The 20,815-nt window shown below is 42.4% G+C and overlaps 1 protein-coding gene and 1 non-coding gene across 4 annotated transcripts in view; one reads left to right on the forward strand and one right to left on the reverse strand.

The window, feature by feature from the left end:
* JARID2 (jumonji and AT-rich interaction domain containing 2) overlaps positions 1–20,815 on the forward strand; it is a 279,574-nt gene that overhangs the window by 75,596 nt on the left and 183,163 nt on the right. The window lies entirely within an intron of this gene.
* Positions 4,906–5,011, reverse strand: LOC117088851. Its single transcript, XR_004439374.1, has one exon. It is a non-coding gene; the product is annotated as a U6 spliceosomal RNA (small nuclear RNA).

Genomic DNA, 20,815 nt, shown 5'->3' on the forward strand with positions numbered 1-20,815 from the left:
CGGATTCACTGGTGTGACTGTTTCAGGACTGGCTTGTCTCATTAAAAAACATTTTTTGGAGCAGAAACAATGAGGGGTGGGAAAGGCAACAAAAGCCTCTTGAGATTCCCGGATTGCTCAGGATGTTATAAACAGTAAGTGCTGCTTTTGATCTTGGAGGGTGGTGTGGGGTAGGCGAGAAAGGGGGTGGTGGTTATTGGGAAGAGGGCTGGAGCCAGACAACCATAATGGCTTGTCCAAAGGCTGCTGTGAATCCCAGTGGTAAAGAGCTCTGCACTTCCCGCTAATTTCTGTTTTCTTTACTGTGGCTGGCTTTATTAAAAGGACATAAGGAAGCAGCCTAGACATTCAGTCCAATCAGTTTTCTAGGGTAGCAGATGAAAAACAAAATTAGGCCCTTTGTAGTTACAGAGAAAGTGAGTAGGATGGCTAGCTTTTATGGCTCATTCACTTTCTTGGGGGGAGAGAGGATGCTGTCTGTCTCTCATATGTATATAACATGCTTGGAATGCTATAAATTATCAAAGAGATTCATTAGACAAGCACAGATGTTTCATTCTGTCTTGAAACATGGCAAGGTTTGAAGTTGGCGGACCAATGAGAAGTTGTGCTGCCTTGAACAATAATTTTAAAAGAGTGGCTCTGACAGTCAGCATATCTTTTATAACTTTTTCCTCTCTGTGGTTCTGCAGTGGCCATTTTGTGTCTGAATGACATGGAATTTCTGTGTTTCTTTTTCCTTTTTCTTTTTCTTTTTTTGGAGACGGAGTCTCCCTCAAGCCAGTTGCCCAGGCTGGAGTGCAGTGGTGTGATCTCAGCTCGTGGCAACCTCTGCCTCCCGTGTTCAAACGATTCTTGTGCCTCAGTCTCCTAAGGAGCTGGGACCACAAGTGTGCACCACTGTGCTCTGCCAATTTTTTTGTGTATGTGTTTTTAGTAGAGACGGGGTTTCACCATGTTGGCCAGGCTGGTCTTGAAGTCCTGTCCTCAAGTGAACCACCTGCCTAGGCCTTTACCTGTGTGAGCCACTGGATCCGGTCTGTCCATAGTTTCTGGAACACAATTAGGAAATGAGATCTGTGTTTGAGGGAGAAGCAGGAAGAGTTTAACCTGAGGATGGCCCTTTAACTTTATATGATGAAAAACTACCTAATCAATGGCTGCAGATTATGTAAATTAAAAAAATTGGTGGGTACAAATTATGCAAATTTGATGCAGTCATCAAGGCGTCTTGCTTCACCGCATCATTTACCTTTTGATTTCAGAGAAGTTCAGCCCCTTGACTCTTTCCTTATTTGAGCTGGAGCTAAGCACTGAGATATTTCAGTCACACCCTTGTTAGGGAGTGTATCTGTGTAAATGCAAGCAATTTTAAGTAGATAAGGCTATATTAGTAGAACCTGGTTACTTTGATCTCACCGGTTTCTTCCATTGTTTTATTAGTATGCTTCAAATATTTACCATGGTGAACCGAATAGCTTCTGATCTGTGTGTATCAGTATCCAACAAAAACTTACCAGTAGAGACTGTGGTTGTGGAAGCTTATGAAGAGAATGGAAAATGTATTACAGTGTTAATGTCCTCTACAATTCCAATGACTTAGTATTCAGTTAAGACACAGGTAAGGTGTTGGTTATAAGCTGGTAATTCAAGATACGTTAACTCTGTTTCTTTTTCATCATAACCAGTTGAAAAGAGGAAGACTTTACATTTAATTAGGTAGTTCATAGAATGTAAGTGTGAGAATAGAAAAATATATTTAAGAAACTCAGTGATTGTACTTTACACAAATTAGAGTGGATTGGTAGCTTTGGGGGATTCTGTCATGTAAGTGGGTTGAAGTAGAAGGTGAAATGATGACTGCTCATTATCAAAAGCGTAAGTAAATGTGATTTGTAGTTTATTTTGAAACCTACTGTACTTTAAATTCATCTGGTATTCATTACAATGCAGTTCTTAAAGAAGATGAAACTGTATAGCTAATGACCCAAATGTTTCCTTCTTATCTAATCAGGAATCCTTCTTTAGTAGCTAGATTAGATGTTATTCAGAAAGGATAATATAAGAAATAATTACTATATTTCATTTGTGGAGTTAACCATATGGTCTCTAACTCATTTTCATATGCAATATATGTAAATTAGAGACCAATCTATAGTATTTTCAGCCATTGCCATGCAAGAATATGAGTCATTCTCTCTCTCTCTCTCTCTCTCTCTCTCTCTCTCTCTCTCTCTCTCTGTGTGTGTGTGTGTGTGTGTGTGTGAAACTTGCATGTGAAATATGACTTCCAGTTTGTAGTAATTTTGTGATATTGGCGCATTTATTCATCTTGTTTGAGAGTTTTATGAAATGGTGGAATTCTAATTTGGGAATGGGAGGCAGGGTATCATATGAATGATTTCATTATTACAAGTAGTAGTTTGCAGTAGTTACTATGTTGTGAGCAGACTGAAAATGCCAGGAACTTAAAAGGATTTTAGGAAGAAAATAACTAGGTCTGTGCAAGAATTCAACAGTCTGATTACTTAGTGTTATCAATTACAAAACACCTGGCCCTGTGCCAAGTTATGATATATTAAGTTTTAATATCAGTATAATCATACACCTTCTTGTGGGGATAAAGGGAATGTCATTTTTTTACATCACAAAGAAAAATCATGAAATTATTAATAGTTGTTTGTGAGTTGTCCACTGTGTAACTGAGGCTAACTATGAGCTAATGAACTAACATGAGTGTGTTGGAATATTAATTATGGCACATATTTCATTAATGGGAACCTGCAATTCGAATTATGTTTGACCAGGAAATATTTAACAAGTTTGTAAACCTTTTTGATTGGGCCTTGAAACATGGTTTGTAGCTTTTTGTTACTTCTGCTCTGTTTCTTACATGTGAGTGGCAGTGAAATCAAGTTCTCTCTTCAGAACCAAAGACTGTGACTGTCAAGAAGTTTATCTGTTTCATAACTTGTCATTAGAAAACATTTCCTTCAGCTTTTCATATTTACAGACCAATTGCTTGACTCTTCTTTGGGTCAGTGACTAAGTAAGTTAACAAGTACAAACAAATGCTTTCTTTGAAGACTTCAAAGAAGAGTGTAACATTCTTCCCTGATTCGTTTTTTTCAAAGTGGGAGATACTGGTAGCATCTACCTACCCTGCAAGGATTTAATGAGTTTTAATGACATGAGAAATGCTCAGATTTCAGGGATTTTAGCCAGGAGTCAGGGAATATCTGTACTAAGCCACTGGCTGACCCAGAACTTCTCTCTTTAAGTCACTTAGCCAAACAGCAAATGAGGGAGCCAACAGCTCATTTTGGGGGTGACGTTTTGTATGAGGAGTTGGTAAACCCTGGGGGTAGCAGTAGGGGAGATTTCAGGATAGAGAAGAGGGGATAGTTGATTTCCTAAACTACTTCCAAATTATGTCTTCAAACAAAATAATACTTTCCCCCTGAATTCCAGATTCCAGAATATTAGGCATAACCATAATATAAACATAACAGCATACTCTTAAACCAGAGAGAAAAATTCCAAGCTGTTCTGAATTATCTGGTTCATTTGAGATTGGACTGTATGCAATTTGGTCGTAGCAGCAGGCTCATTCTAGTAAATGCTAAGGTAGCAAACACCAGGAATATAGGTTACTTTTCCTCACAACATTCTGGTTGTAAGTTTCCTGACGCATTCATTCTGACTGTTTTTCTTTTCCACTCTGTGGTAAGAAACCTCTTAGATCTGTGTGGGTGGTGGGCTTTTGCCTGCCAGGCAGGCAGGCACAGCCTGGTTTCCCAAATGCGTTTCTCCTGCGTTGCCTTCTGTATCCATTAAGCATATCTGAACTGTGTAGGATTAGCTGTGTCTTGTTCTTTCCTTTTCTGTCTTACAATCACAGGAATGAGCTGGGTGTGTGTGTGTGTGACTCACCCTAGCCCAGCCTGGGTGTGCTGCAGCACCGGAAAATCTTGCCCTCTTCATAGATATGTGGGCGACTCCCTACTGCCCCAGCAGTAAAACCAGGGGAAGGCTTCCAATCAAATACCTCGACCTTCTCTCTTTGGTGCTTTTCCCTTGACAGCAAGCTTGTCATCTTTTGTCTTGAACTTACAGTGCTCAGAGACCACCCTAATGATGTCCTTTTACTTCACATCTTCAAATTCAGTCACATACTGAGGTACTAGGGGTTAGGACTTAAGCATAAGACTTTTTAGGTGACACAAGTCAGCTGGTAACATTTCTTAACATTGCCTTTAAAAGAAAGTTCCTTTTGTTGGGTGTGGTGGTATGCGCTGTAATCCCAGCTACTCCGGAGGCCAAGGCATGAGAATCACTTGAGCCTTGGAGGCGGAAGATGCAGTGAGCCGAGATCGTGCCACTGCACGCCAGCCTGGGCGATAGAGCAAGATTCTGTCAAAAAATAAAAAAGACCGGGCACGGTGGCTCACGCCTGTAATCCCAGCACTTTGGGAGGCCGAGGCAGGCCGATCGCGAGGTCAGGAGATCGAGACTATCCTGGCTAACACCGCGAGACCCCGTCTCTACTAAAAATACAAAAAATTAGCCAGGTGTGTTGGCGGGCGCCTGTAGTCCCAGCTACTCAGGCTGAGGCAGGAGAATGGCATGAACTTGGGAGGCGGAGCTTGCGGTGAGCCAAGATCCCGCCACTGCACTCCAACTCCAGTCTGGGGGACAGAGCGAGACTCCATCTCAAAAGAAAAAAAAAAACTTAAAAAAAAAGAAAAAAAGAAAATCCTTTTTAATTTGTATGAAGCCCAAGGTATTATCATTCGTCCTTTGTGTGTCCTAGGAAATATTTCTATAGCCCAAGATTGGAAGGATTATCTCGTGTTTCCTCTTGGAGTTTTATAATTTTTTTCTCCCCAGTTTGCTTGTGATAACTTTAGAAAGAAAAGCTTCACGAATTTGCATGTCATCTTTGTACGGGGGCCATGTTATCTTCCCTGTAATGTTCCAGTTTTAGTATATGAGCTGCCAAAGTGAGCAGTATGACCCCCCTCTTTTTTCTTTTTTTCTTTTTCTTTTTTTTTTTTTAAAGACCGTCTTTGACCAGGCTGGAGGCTCACTGCTATCTCCATCTCCACCTTCTAGGTTCAAGCAATTCTCCTGTCTCAGGCCTCCCAAGTAGCTGACACTACAGGTGTGCACCACCGTGCCTGGCCTGTTTTTTGTAGTTTTGTAGCCTTGCTGCGTTTTCCAGGCACGCTGTAAACTCCTGAGTACAAGTGTGATCCTCCTGCCTCGGCCTCTCACAGTGCTGGGATTGCAAGTGTGAGCCACCACTCCCACCAACTGCTTTTTGAGTTAATATTTGTTTGGAGCAAAGTATGGGTCAGAGGTGTTTTGTTATTTAAAAAAAAAAGAAAAAGAAAAAAAGAAATGTCTTTTGTTGTTGTTGTTTTAAACTCTGAAAGCAACCCCTGACCTTTGTGAAAGAATTTCAACAGCCCAGAAAGGAATAAAGTAGTAAGTTGCACTCAGCCTGCCTAATCCCTTGCTGGAGGAGATGCTTTTTGAGTTTTTCTGTGTATTCGTATGTGTGTATAATTTCTTTCTTTCTTTCTTTTTTTTTAAATGAAGACCATAACACAATTTCAAAACTTGATTTTTTTAACATAATTTAGTCGCCACCTTTACTTTCTCTTCAAACATGGTTTTTCTTCCAATTGTCTTTCTTTATAAACACTTTGATAATCTGTACCTTGTCCCTGAGGGAATTGTGTTATTGTTAATTTTGACTTTTATTTGCAATAAGAACTTTTGAATTGAGAGCCAGTATTTCTGTGTGCCTGTGTGTGTACAGACACAACTGAAACAATTTCAGCTTAGCCTCTCTCTCTGTGTTATACTGTAATCTATCCTTCTCCTCCCCCCCTCCCCATTTCATTTAGAAGAAAACTGCTTGTCAAGAGACCCAGCATATTGATTTGCTATTAGGGATCAGCAGTCTAGAAAGTACATCTTGAACATTCACAGCTTGTCCTGAATTTAGCTGTGGGAATGTCTAAGGGTCCTTTGACCAGTCCGTGCTACACAGGGACCCTTTCTTCATGATGGTGTGTTGTGCAGGAGGGTGTTCAGGGGTGACATGATGTTCTTTTTTGTCAACTTGGGGCTTTGATTTCACCTCAGAATAAAGAGGACCATAGAATTCTTGCTAAGTCAAGGAAATTCTTGTTTACTGCCGTAGACTTTACTTCATCAAAGCGGTTCTCAGACTGTCATCTAGGGATCCTTAGATCATAGTCCCTTCCTGGGAGTTTCCAAGGTGAAAAGCAGTACTGTGGTAAAAACTGAGACATTGTTTTCTTCATTTTCTCACAAACGTGCAGTGGGGCTTTCCAGATACTACATGATATGTGATATTGCATCAGATTGAATTGAGTTAGGAGAACTGTGTTGACTCCTGTTAAGCCAGATATTAAAGATACTTGCAGAAGTGGGAGTGCCACTTTTCTCACAACTTTTTCAATTTGTAAAATACAGTTTTCATAAAAATTTTCTTTCTGTTAACATGTAATGGTTGTATAATTTTCTAAATGAATTAATGTAACATTTGTTTTAATTTCTAGTATGGTGAATATCAATGTGTGTATGAAACCCAGGTAAACAATAGCTTTTTTGAGTCCTGAAAATATGTACTACACTTCTATGCAGCCTCTAATTGCAGAAGTATCAAGTCATGGTGAATTTTGTTTCATTTACACCTTTAAGTGAAGCAAATCTCAGACTTTTTTTGGGGGGTGGGAGGTGGAGACGGTAGAATTCAGTGGTGCCATCATAGCTCACTGTAACCTCAAACTCCTGGGCTTATGCATTCCTCTCGCCTCAGCCTTCTCACTAGCTAGGACCGCATGTGTGCACCACCATGCCCAGCTAATTTTTATTTTTTGTAGATGGGGTCCCGCTGTGTTGTTCAGGCTGGCCTTGAAGTCCTGGCCCCATGCCTCAGCCTTCCAAAGTGCTGAGATGACAGGAGTGAGCCACCATGCCTGGCGTGTCAGTATTAATGTTTTTATTTTTTTTGGAGACAGATTCTGGCTCTGTCACCCAGGCTGGAGTGCAATCTTGGCTCACTGCGACTTCGACCTCCCAGGCTCAGGCAGTTCTCATGCCTCAGTCTCCCAACTAGCTGGGACTACAGGTGTGTGCCACTGCACATGGCTAATTTTTGTATTTTTAGTAGAGACATGGTTTCACCATGTTGGCCTTACTGGTCTCAAACTACTGGCCTAAAGTGATCAACCCTCCTCGGCCTCCCAAAGTTCTGGGATTACAAGCGTGAGCCACCATGCCCGGTGCAGTATTTTTAAAAGCTGTGAATTCTATTTAGAGACAACATACTCATGATACTGATGACATAATGAGTCAGGTGTTCAGATTTCCCCTAGTGTCAGTCTCATATTTTAAAATAAGGTCTCTACATTGATACTGGTTGGGTTGATAAAACATGTTTTTTGTTTTTAATCTCTCTCTCTCTTTAATTTGTTGTTCTTGAGGATAAATGAGGTCACTTGTTCCAAGGGCCACAGCTTTTGAGAGTGCAGGTGGGTCATTTAATCTGGCAGCAACATTCGGGCCCGACCTGAAACACGGCTGATGGGTTTTGCTTTGGGGTCTTTTTTTCTCCCCTTTTCTCTCTTACTCTGTTAGGCTCCTTCCTCCTTCCCTTTTTGGGGGTTGGTGCTGTTTCTTTTTTGAAAATTTATTTTTTAAATAGACAAATAAAAATGATAACTTCTAGGTTCTTTTTTTTTCTTTTTTAAGAGACAGGGGCTTGCCCCGTCACCCAGGTTGGAGTGAGTGCAGTGGCGCGATCATAGCTCGCTGCATAGTCGCCTTTTGACTAGCCTCCACCTCACTCCTGCACATTTTCATATTTTAGTCCCTTATCAGTCTGCAACATGTGTAATGTTCACCTTACTTTGTGAGGCCACGAGGGGGAGATCTGATGATGGCATCTCGGGCAGGTGTAAATGTGAGTGATACTGCATTAGGCTGCCATCCCTTCCATTCTGGAAGAGTGTGTGTGTGTGTGTGTGTGTGTGTGTGTGGTGTGTGTGCGCGCGCGCGCGCGTCCCTGCGTGCTGCCATTGAATGGTGGGGAGGAGTAGAGAGGACTAGGAATGAGGGAGGGAGGTCATAAAGGACACAGGAAGCCTTGGAAAGAAGAGCACGTAGCAATCTCTGGGGTAAAACAGCAGAGCTATAGAAATTTGGTTCTAGGACAGTCTTTATAAAAAGAATAAATTCAAGCAGCAGATGAATGGGCTTGATTGTGAACTGGACTGAAACACGGTCTCTGCCCTCTTTCACATTCTCATCCTTCAAGACTCAATGTTACTTCTTTTGTGAAGCATTTTTCATTCCCCTTAGACGCATTTTCCATGTTGGAGTGGCTCTGGTGTGTGCACCTCGTTGGTATTTGTCTCCACACACATTATACAGTATCTTGTTTGTTTTCAGAGAACCCCTACCACCCCCAGCCTAGCCACGTTTGATTCATCTTCTTAGTGAATTGCCAGTGAATCGTTATTACAGGCCCGGGACATGCAGCTATTCAATAAATACTGGTGCAATGGAAGACTCTCCCCTGTGTGAGAGTTCATGAAGGGAACCAGGAGGTGAATTTTAAGGGTCAGTGTCTTGCAACACCCCTGGTAGGGCTTTCCAGCCTTGCAGCTCCTAAATACCCTTACTTTACAGTGTTTCGAGCTCCGAAGAAGCAAAGATCCCCACAAAGTCACCTGTATGGAATTCAGGTAGCGATAGAGCTTGTGAACAGGATCTCCAAATTCTTCAAAACATAGTAAAGCTACTATTTACTGGGCACCCACTGTGTACCAGGCACTGGGCAGGATGATACGCTTTACATGTATTACTTGCAATTCCTAATAACACCAGTGTCCGCAGGTTGCTGTTGCAGGTTGCAAGTTACTGTGCCTTATACCTATAGTTACTTGAAATGCTGAAAATCGAAGGTTACTATTATTTAGTGTCATTGGGAGGGTTAAAGTGATTAGATGTATGGTGCTTGGAACATTGCTAAAGTTTATTGACTGCTTACTCCTGTTGTTCCAGAAGCAGAATTTGGCGTATACAACTGTTTATCTAGGTTGCCCAGTGTAATATAGTAAGTGTTAAAGTCAGGACCAAAGTCTCCTTTACTCTAGACTTCAGAACATCCATACAGTCATAATGTAAGCGTGTCTCTGGCTTCAAGTAAGAGATTCAAATGGTCAAGAAGCACCTTCCTCTGTTTAAAATTCACAGTGACTTCATTTACACCTGTGCAGCACATGTTAATATGGCGTGGACTATTGTTTTGCTGCAGGAAGGGTACGTGTCAAGTATGTAGAGTGCAAAGGGCCCTTCCTTAGATGCCTAGCTGCTGAGGCCCCTCCTGGGGATGGGCATGGAGGCACCCCTCCTTGTTCAAGGAGCCTGTGTACAGTGACCAGCACTAAAAGTCAGAAAAGTACATTAAATCTTCAAATGTAATATCTTCATAATGGGCTTTTTTTTCTAGGTTCTTGTTTTTCCCTCGGGGCCGCATGAGCGTCTGTACACCTATTGTAAACCCATTGTCTCAAGGAAGCAAAGTAGGTCAAAAACAGGATTTAGGAACCCAAAGAAACAATCTTCGTTGATGCTTAAATTGAATGAGGCAGAAACAAATGTCTCTTTAGTATTTTTTTTTTTTTTTGGGATTATTTTGGTATCACCCCAGGCCTGTAATTCCCTCCTTAGTCATCATCTTACTATCCCTTGGGACTCTGGCCTGGGATTCTTCTGCTTTGTGGTTGTGATTAATTCTGCAATGAGTGGGTTGGGGAGGGATGGGCCTGGGGAAGTCAGCTGCTGCTAGCAGCGAGCAGGAGTAGGGTTTACAGGGAAAGTTGGCATCCTGCTGGGATCTAACAGAAAAGTTTGATTATTGTGCTGAAATAAACTAGCTCACAGTTTCGCTGTTTGACTCAGGGCAAGCTCACTGTGAATCTCAAGGAGTACTGGACTGTATGATGGCCTCTTTCGCTGTCCTTATCCCCATTGGAGGATGCACAGATTAGTTAATATCTCCCTTTCATGAATGAGAGCTTTTATCATTAATAAGCAGGTTAAACCACATGCGCTCTAAGTCTGTGAAGGTCAGGCAGCCATTTGGATTTTATTTTCCCATTTCTAGACTGCTGACAGAGTTCTTGTGCAAAGTTAGGAACTTTTGGGTTTTAAAATGTTTTCTTCCTTTGCCCATCCATGAAATGCCCTTATTCTTGAAGGGAGGACAAAGAAGGCATGAATCTATGTTAGGTTGCAAATATTGTCTATTTTTGGGGAAAGATATTTGTAGAATCTGGGTGGTGACTCATGTTGTTTTGTAGTCCTGATGATTTAAAAAACACATCTCGTATATTTCTTTACATACAGCTCAGAGCTCAACATTGAGATAGATGTTCAGCAGATTCTTGCCACCACTTAATTTTCAGTGGGTTTCTGGGTTTTTACTGTGATTAAACTTAACATTCATTTAAGGAATGAGTTGTGATGTTGTCTGGTCATGACCTAAGGAAAAGGATATATATATGTGCTCTAGGAGTGAATTCTGGTGAGAACTTTTGTATTCTTTCCTTTCCTCTTTGATTTCACAAGTCAGGCTGTAACTTTAAAAGAAACTATAGGGGCTGTTCCCCAGGTTATTCACAAAACGAGTCTTTGTCTGCTTTTTCATTCACCATCTGGTTACAAAGCTAAATTGGAATCGTGCTTGTTTTAATTATTTTCTACTTGTGTGGCCAGGAGGTTATTTGGTCTGGTGAGGTTACATTATAAGCCCGCGCTCTCATTAATACCACCGAGTCCACATCCTGCGCCAGCACTGGAATGGTTAAGTTGATCCACTTGTGTGGCCAGAGTTTGATACAACACAGTGGTCACGACCACATTACCGGAGGAAGTATGGTGTGTGGGTTTTGCCCTCTCCTTTTTTCATTTTTTCTTCCAATAATGTTAATTGTTTCAGTGTACTTTTTCTTCCAGCAGAAATATGACTTAGGTTGGCAATCTTAGATTAGTGCCTGGTGTTTATTAAAGGGACAATATATTTCAAAAATCAGTTCTAATATATTAAAAGCATAGAGTGTAAATTCGGAAAACAGTCAAAACATTTAACATTTTGAATGCTTCACAGAATGTGTAATGGAAATAGTGTAGCCAGAAACTTCTCTGTGCGGTCGTTATTCTTGGTGAATCAGCCAAAAGATGCAATCATTGCTAAGAGGTATTGATTAATACTGGGAAAGTCACATCAAAAGCTTTCTCAAAATATATATTTTAAGTCCTCCTTCCATTCTTCACTTTCCTGCTTTGGGGAGACTGAATACTTCAACGTTGTTACTGGTTTTAAAAGGTGATTTTTTTCAGGTTCTGAGAAAGAGTATTACATGTTGTAATTAAGTAATTGTTTCCTAAGATAGTCCTTAAGTACAAGGACATCTCACTAGACTTCATTGTCTTGTGAAAGGAGCAGTAGTTCAGGAATTAACCACTCATTTAATAAAGCAAAAAGCCTGGGTGTGATAGCTCACACCTGCAATCCTAGCACTTTGGGAGGATGAGGCAGTTCGATCACTGGAGCCCAGGAGACTAGCCTGGGCAATATGGTAAAATCCTGTGTCTACAAAAAAAATACAAAAATTAGCTGGGCATGGTGGCCTACCCTCTAATCCCAGCTAGTTGGGTGTCTGAGGTAGGTGGATTGCTTGAGCCCAGGAGGTCAAGGCTGCAGTCAGCCATGATCGTACCACTGCACTTTAGCCTGGGTGGCAGAGTGAGATCCTGCCTCAAACAAAACAAAACAAAACAAAAATAAACATGTTAAAAAAAAAAAAAAAAGCAAAACAAATCTGTAGGCCATAAGTGGTGAAAGAAGACAGAAAGAGTGCCCTCAGAAGTATAGTACTGGAAACTGTCTTTTTGAGCAGCGCTTTAAGAAATACCCCAGACTGAGTGGGGAATCCATGACATTATGCATTTGTCAAAACCTGTGGATTGTAGAACACAAAGAGCAAGTGAATCCTAATGTAAGCTGTGACTTCGATTAATAGTACAGTGGGGGGCCAGGTGCAGTGGCTCATGTCTGTAATCCCAGCACTTTGGGAGGCCGAGACAGGCAGATCACCTTAGGTCGGGAGTTCGAGATCAGCCTGACCAACATGGAGAAACCCCAACTCTACAAGAATTAGCCGGGTATGATGGCGGGAGAATAGCTTGAACCCAGGAGGTGGAGGTTGCAGTGAGCTGAGATTGCACCATTGCACTCCAGCCTGGGCAACAAGAATGAAACTTCATCTCATAAAAAGTACGGTGGGACCTCCTTCTGCAGTTTCCCTTTCCGTGATTTCTTAAAATCAACAGGTGTCTGAAAATATTAAATCGAAAATTCTAAATCATAAGTTAACAAAAAATATCCTAGACTTACTATCCCTACTTCCGGACTGTATTGTTCTGTTTGATATTTGGGAGCACACCTGCTAAGGCAGTCCATTAGCACTGCACGCTTGATGCAGGAACTGAGGCCCTTGAAAATAGTCACAGTGCCAAGCTCGAAACCAGTTGCTCTTCACCATATGTCAGAGTGAGGAAGGAAGGGCGGGGGGGATTAGAATGTGCTAGGAAAAAATGCCGACAAAGAATGAGAATTTTATACAGAAACAACTATTGCTAATTTATTAATATTTACAGGACATGTCAAATGGTTATCTGAGAAAAACCAAATTAGCAATCTATCTCAGGAATTTAATTTTTACATATATCTCAATATTAACTGGAGCTCGAACATGTCACACAATTCTTTTAGTAATGAATTAGAATATGTCATGTAATAGTGTTACCATCCAAGACTCCCAGTGTTAACATCAAATCTTAATTTTCATTTCATTAACCTGGCAGGTATTTGAAAGCAGCATTGTATCAAAACAGCTTTATTATGTAGAAGGAGCAATATTTAATAGCTCTGTTCCAGATTACTCCTAACTTCCCTATACTTCTGAAGGAATATTTATTATAGTGACAAAAGCCTGTACAGCAGCTCCAGGAGAAGAGACCACAGTGTTTAGAAAAAGAAATTAACTTGCAGCTGTGGTGGGTGCTACTTACGTAAGTCCAGCTGTCCCCTTTGAGCTCCTGCCAGTCTGATAGGCCCTCTAAGTTGTCGTAAGACCTGAACAGTTCACTTGTCTAGATCCTGCAGAGCTGGAAAGAGAACAATTACTTGTGTGTGGGTTTGTCCTGATAAATAATCCAAAATAGTTTTCAATACATACATTCGTTGTCTACTCCTTGTTTCTTAAGATTCTTCCGGTATTCTTCTGTTATTTTTGAAACAGTAACAGCTTTGTAGGAATGTAATCCTCACACCATAAAATTTTACCCCTTTAAAGTATATACAACTTGGTGTTTTTTAGTATATTCACAGTTAGGCAAGCCATTACCACTATGTAATTGTGGACTATTTTCATCAATCCAAAAGGAAATCTTGTACTGATCAGTTATTATTTCTTCCCAGGTCCTGGCAACCACTAATGTCCTTTCTGTCACTGGATATTCCTGTTTTGGCCACTTCATATAAATGGAATCATATGCTGTGTGACCATACATGTATGGCTTCTTTCACAGCATTATGTTTCTCCATGTTCCGTGAATCGGTACTTCATTTCTAACCTCCTCCTTCGGTTTTTAAAATGGTGGTTAAATACACATAACACCAGATTTATCATTGTAACCATTTTCTGTGTGTATAATTCGGTGGCATTGACAACATTTACAGTGTTGTGTAACCAACACCACTGTCCATTTCCGGAATGTATTCCTTATTATTGCTGAAAAACTTTACATTGTATGAACACTCTGCATCTTATTTATCCAACCATCAGATATTCTAGCTAGTTGAGTGCCAAATTGGTTCAGGAATACATAGGTGAAAGAGAATAGCGTTATGCATGGTCAGAAATGAAATTGAAAGTTGGTACCATAACATACAAATGACCAGGGAGTCTTGGGGCCAGGGAAACCTAACACTGAGGTGGTAATCTTTCCAAAGGAGCCACCTATTAGGATGTTCTGGAGAAGAGAAGGGTGCTCCCCCCGCCCCGAGACTTGTTTGGATGAACACACAAAATACATTTAGTGGGCAAACCTTTAAAATATGACATCTTAGTGTGTGGAAGTCCATAACCCCAAAGGAGGGCTTGCTCAGTACACGCAGAGGTGTTCCCAGAGCATGTATAAGTCTGTACGGTTGTGCAAACAGGAATTGATCTGACAGCGTGAAGACACAGCAGCCTTCTCTAATTAAAGCCTCTTGATGACATTAAACTGTGTTGCTTAATTATAATAACTCATACATTAACAGATCATGTCTCTGAAGAGGCATTGTCAGTGTGCTGCATAATGGAATAAAATTTGACCTTGTAATCACAGGGGTTCCTATGGAGCAGTGGCTTATGTCACCAATAGGAACATGAGCCCTAGAGTTACTTTGGCAGAAGTCAGGTCTTAGAATGCTTCCTTATAATTCTGTTTCTATAAGGATGTTTTTTCTATATCGATGCGCATTTTAATGTGAGGATGCTTTTTATATACCTTGAAGGGAATAAGGTTTTCCATTCATTCCCTGCCTCTACTTTTCTGATCACCCCCTCTTCATTTCAAGCTAGTCTGGGTTTGGTGTAATTTTCACAGCAGTTTTTGCACACTCATTTTACCACGTGCTTGCTCCTTTTGCTGTTTTCCATTGCGCTTTGGGGTACCAGCTTTCTAACTGACAGATGGGCCGAGTCAGGTACAGGCTGTTGTTACCAAAGGGTATCTTCCATCATGTTCTGTTTGTTTCTTCAATACTGTCATATTTGAGAGAGAGTATAAATGTAGACAAGAAGGCCTTTTGAAATTCTACACAAAGTCCCAATAAAACATGGGGTACTGTGGGCCTGGGGAAATTCTAGTTCCTGTTCAAAACTGACTACTACTGCCATTTGAAGAACTGGAATATAACTGCATATCATACCACTTAGGCTCATGAATATTGCTATTTTCATTGGTTTAATTTTTTTTTTTTTTTTTGAGATGGAGTCTCGCTGTCACCCAGGGTGGAGTGCAGTGGCCGGATCTCAGCTCACTGCAAGCTCCGCCTCCCGGGTTCACGCCATTCTCCTGCCTCAGCCTCCCAAGTAGCTGGGACTACAGGCGCCCGCCACCTCGCCCGGCTAGTTTTGTATTTTTTAGTAGAGACCGGGTTTCACCATGTTAGCCAGGATGGTCTCGATCTCCTGACCTCGTGATCCGCCCGCCTCGGCCTCCCAAAGTGCTGGGATTACAGGCTTGAGCCACCGTGCCCGGCCGTCATTGGTTTAATTTTCAAAAATTAGTGGTATTAAACCAGTGGGGTATATTTAATTTCTTCATGATGCAGATTATTAAACACTCACCAGCCTTTTTTTCTCTCTTGATTTTATAAATGGTAATTGAAAGTCCATAGATCTTAGGTTTGTGGAACTGGAATGGGCCGCCAGGGGATATTCAGTCCACACCCCTCTTTTTTTATTTTTACTATTTTTTCCCCTCCTTCTTCTTTCCAGAAACAGTCTCGCTCCTTTGCCCAGGCTGGAGTACAGTGGCTCGATTTCAGCTCACTGCAACTTCCGCCTCATGGATTCAAGAGCTTCTCCTGCCTCAGCCTCCCAAGTAGCTGGGATTACAGGCATGTGCCACCACTCCTGGCTAATTTTTGTATTTTTAGTAGAGACAAGCTTGCACCATGTTGGCCAGGCTGATCTCGAACTCCTGGCCTCAAGCGAACCACCCACCTCAGCCTTCCAAAGTGCTAGGATTGCAGGTGTAAGCTGCCGTGCTTGGCCCACACCCCTCATGTTTTACTTGACCATGTTAGGTATGTCAGGGTCACCTTACTTCTGGCAGGTCAGGTTCCTGTAGTGCTGTTTAGAACTTCGCATTTGACAGGTTTGACTGTTTCAGAAGTTCTCTCCTCTTCCTTCACATCTGGGATGCCATCATTCATTCTTGTGAGAACATTGTCTTGTTGCAGTTTCCCTTTCTGCTTGTCTGTCCACATTGAGGCGCCTCTGGGGGTGTCTTTCCTCCTAGTGTCCACTGTTCACACTGCAGGAGTGTGCTGGAGACTCCCAGATTTTCTGCCTGTGCCCCTCAAGCCTTAAGCGAATATTCCTATGTGCCGCCCATTGTTTCTGTGGACCAACAGCTGGAGCAGGCTCTGTATTCCTCCTCCAGAGTATGGCCCCTTTGGTGTGATGTAATCGCCTGTAATCCCAGCGCTTTGGGAGACTGAAGGGGGCGAATTGCTTGAACTTGGGAATTTGAGACCAGCCTGGGCAACATAGCAACACCTCATCTCTATACACAACACAGAAAAAAATAGCCAGAGATGGTGGTGTGTGCTCGTGGTCCCAGCTACTCAAGAGGCTAAGGTGGAAGGATTGCTTGAGCTGAGGATTGGAGGTTGCAGTGAGCTGAGATTGCGCTACTGCACTCCAGCCTGGGTGACAGAGACCCTGTCTCCAAGGGAAAGGAGAGAGAGAGGGAGAAATAAAAAAGGGAAGGGAGGCAAGGAAAGAAAGAAAGGGAAAGAAGAGAAAAGGAAGGAAGGCATGGCCCCTTTATCATCCCAGAAGAGATGATTGCGGTGAGTGTCATGGAGATCAGTGGCTGCCTTTTCCCGAAACTGAAAAACAGGTGGGGAGTCTGAGGGAGGGAAGGAAAAGTATATCAAGACTAATTTATTTGTGTGTTTTACAACACTGGTGGTTCAGTAAAAATTGGCTATTGCGAAGATTTCTGTATATTGTTGTTAAAAATAGGAACCTGAGATTAAATGTTTGTAGCTTTTCATGTTTTGGAATGAACTACTTTGGTCAAACTCAATAAGTAATGCTTGCTAACTTCTAGTTAGGGCTGGAATATACATTTTAATTCTACATTTAAAACACTATTTGTAAATGCCTGTGTACAATAAGACTCATGTAGGGAAACCATTTTGTCTGGGGAAAGAATGTTCCCCAGTGTTGAACACTACTGTCTGGAGCTTATTAAAAACATACCCCCTTCAGTGTTCTAATTTAGCATTGGTTCACTAGTAAAATTCAGGATTCTGTTTTTTGTTTTTTGTTTTTTTTTTTTTAAAATAGATTTAGGAGTATACAGTTCTGTACATTTCATGTTATTTTTAAGTTTATTTTTAAAAATTAAGAGATGAGGTCTCACCATGTTGCCCAGGCTGGTTCTCCAACTCCTGGGCTCAAGCAGTCCTCCCACCTTGGCCTGCCAAGGTGCTGGGATTACCTGCACGAGCCACTATGCCTGCCTACCTTCTGTGCATTTTAACATATTACCAGGATAATGTATTTTTTCCTTCTCTTCGTGTAATTCTGTTGTGCAGTCAGGATTGGAGACTCAGTGATCTGGTTAGCAAGTTGTCTTGCCAGAGAAGGGTTAACTTATTTTTAGTATTCAGAGTGTGGTTCAGTAAGTCACATGTAAAAATCAATTTGTTATTTGTCATCACCTCACTTAAATGTGTAATGGGAAAGGTTCCGTTGTCCCCCTCTCAGGGTGAATGTAAACAAATGCGAAACTGAGGTTTTGCCTCTCTTCCGAAAACCCTGCCATCTCTTCCAAAACCCTGCCATCTCTTTCCTGCGACTAAGAGGTTCTGCTTCCCTTCATGCAGTTTTAAACCACCATAACTGCTGATCAAAACTCCCAGACTTTGTCTCCTCTCTCTTACATGACAGAGGTTTTTGAATGGCTCTTATCTCTTTCCTTATAATGTTAAGAGTTTTCCTATAGAAACCATTTTGCCTGGGGAAAGAATGTTCCCCAGTGTTGAACACTACTGTCTGGAGCTTGTTAAAAACATACCCTCTTCAGTGTTCTAATTTAGCATTGGTTCACTAGTAAAATTCAGGATTCTGGTTTTTTTTTTTTTTCCTTTTTAAAATAGATTTGGGAGTATACATGTAGTTCTGTACATTTCATGTTATTTTAAAATTTATTTAAAAATTACTAAGTAATAAGCAATATTACCAAGTAAAATGCATTAGGCTTAGCCGCCAAAGGTGCACATCAGACCAGTTGTTCCTAGAGGTGCCATGTATGTCTCCACAGCTCGACAGCCGCCGGCACTCGTGGCTCAGGGCACCTCCTGTTATCTTTCCTTTCCCAGCTTGGGCTGCTGTGCATGCCTGCAGCAGGCAAGGTCTGAGTCCAACAGCCACGATGGGGGAGGCGGGTGGTAGAAAGCCATGGTGGTGGCTGAGACCCTACAGGGCCAATGGACGGGCGCTTCGCTTCTCACCCGCCACACCAGTGAAACCCCGGCCAAGGAATTCAGCCCGGTCTGAACCGGGGAAAGATATAAGGATTCGGGTGTGTGTGGGGGGTCCACTTGCACTAAGCAAGGGGTTCTCTTCCCCCCACCCCCTGAATTTTCCCCTTTTTGCCTCTTAAACTATTTTTCTCTTTTTTTCCTTTTCTAAGTGAGAGGGCCCCCTCCCAACTCTGTTTCTGACAGGGAAGTTAACGAAGGAACGGCCCCTGCTGGCTGAGAACTGCAGATTTGAGAGGGCACATTTGAGACACTCAAAACAGATACAAACAGCCTCTAAAATGCCTTTTTAGTCCCAGACTTACTTCCAAGTTTCAGGCAGAGGCCCTAGAAAGAAAAACCAGGTCTGAGGGTTCCGAGGCCAGGCAGCAGGCGCAATGTAAATGGGAAGGATCGATTCCTGCCAACCAAACCCTCCACCTCACGGAAGGACACCATGCTTCATGGTGTAAACAGGCCCAGGGAACTCAGTTGCCGACAGCAGGGAGAAATGGAGGCGTTGGTGAGGGCAGTTAATTCCTATTCTCCAGGTTTTCCCTCCTTCATGGGTATGTACCGCAGTGGTACCTATGGCTGGCCCAGGGATAAGAAGTGGAGAGTGAAAGGAGGCCACTCGCTTTCTCTGTCACAGCCTACGTTTTTGCTGAAAGAAGGAAGGGAATGAGGGACGCCTCTATTCCCTGTCTTTCAGAATAGGCAACCAGTTATCTTCACCACCCCCAGCTTATACTTCTCTGGAGTGTATCCTAAACCATCGGGACTGCTTTGACTCTCAGAATCTGGAGGAAAAATGCCTCTTAGCCCTCTGCACAAAGGTTTGGCCAAATTACCATTTACAGAAAGGACTGGCTTGTCCTTAGAAAGAAACCATTTATTTTGATACCATTTGGCAGTTGGAACTTATCTGTAGACATGAGGACAGATGGTCTGAGGCCCCATATGTGCAGGCTTTCTATACCTTGCAAGGCAACCCAGACCTTTGCCGACAATGTCGGATTGTTCCAGCCCTCCTGTTTGCTGTCTCAGGGAAGGCTGCAAGGGGCGAGCCCAGGAAAGGAAAGAGGCACTCCTTGCAGAGGAACCAGCTCCCTCTAGCCCTGCCCCTCCGGGTCCACCCCAACCTCCCTATCTAGCTTCAGCCTCTCACTTGACCCCTCCTAAAAATTCTCACTGTCAACAAGGCCCTGTCTCACTCTTTCCCCTCCAACAGATGCCCTTTGAATTTGGGCCCAGTAAAGCCCAGTTTCACTTCTCCCTGCAGGACTTAACGCAAATTAAGGGGGATCTTAGCAAGTTTTCAGATGACCCTGATATATATAGAGGCTTTTCAGAATTTCAGTAAAATATTTGAACTCTCCTGGAGAGAAGTTATGTTACTTTTGAATCAAGACTCTGACAAACACTGAGAAGCAGGTTGCTCTGCAAGCAGCAGAGAGATTTGGGGATGAGCTTTACATCACATACAGTGTCAGGGAAGGGAGAAAACAGTATGAATGGATGACCCTAAATGGGATCCCAGTGACGAGATGGAAGACTGGAAGCGGAGACACTTTCAGGTGTGCATAATGGAAGGCTTACGCAGAACTGGGACCAGGCCTCTCAGTTTTACTAAGTTGTCCATGATTGACCAGGGATTTGATGAAAATCTCACTGCCTCCTTGGAAAGGCTGTGAGAGGCCTTGGTAAAGCACACCTCTCTGTCTCCTGATTCAGCCGAGGGACAGCTAATCCTAAAGGATAAATGTATTACTCAGGCAGCCCCCAATATCAGGAGGAAGTTGCAAAAACTGGCCCTGGGACCAAGAAAGTACGTTAGAGGACCTCCGGAAAGTGGCTTCCTCAGTCTCTTACAATAGAGAAAGGGAGACCCGCTAAAGAGAAGATGCAGGTATTCCCAGGGTGCACCTGTTAATGGCTAAACAGTTATCTCCCCCACCAGGCCTTTTTTTTTTTTTTTTTTTAATATATAAGAGATGGAGTTTCGCTCTTGTTACCCACGCTGGAGTGCAATCGATGCAATCTCAGCTCACTGCAACCTCCGCCTCCTGGGTTCTAGCGATTCTCCTGCCTCAGCCTCCTGAGTAGCTGGGATTACAGGCATGCGCCTTCACACCTAGCTAATTTTGTATTTTTAGTAGAGACAGGGTTTCACCATGTTGGTCAGGCTGGTCTTGAATTCCCAGCCTCAGGTGATCTGCCCGCATTGCCCTCCCAAAGTGCTGGGATTACAGGCGTGAGCCACTGTGCCTGGCCCAGTTACCTCTTCTAAAGTTTATCTGCTCCCATACAAGGTTTCATTTCTTTCACCAGGGTGAAAAATCTTGAAGTACAATGTTGCTGTTAGTATATTTCACTTCTTATCTCTGTGATCTT

Source organism: Trachypithecus francoisi, unplaced genomic scaffold (assembly GCF_009764315.1).
Source record: "Trachypithecus francoisi isolate TF-2019V2 unplaced genomic scaffold, Tfra_2.0 Lachesis_group10, whole genome shotgun sequence".
Classification (NCBI taxonomy): Eukaryota; Metazoa; Chordata; class Mammalia; order Primates; family Cercopithecidae; genus Trachypithecus; species Trachypithecus francoisi.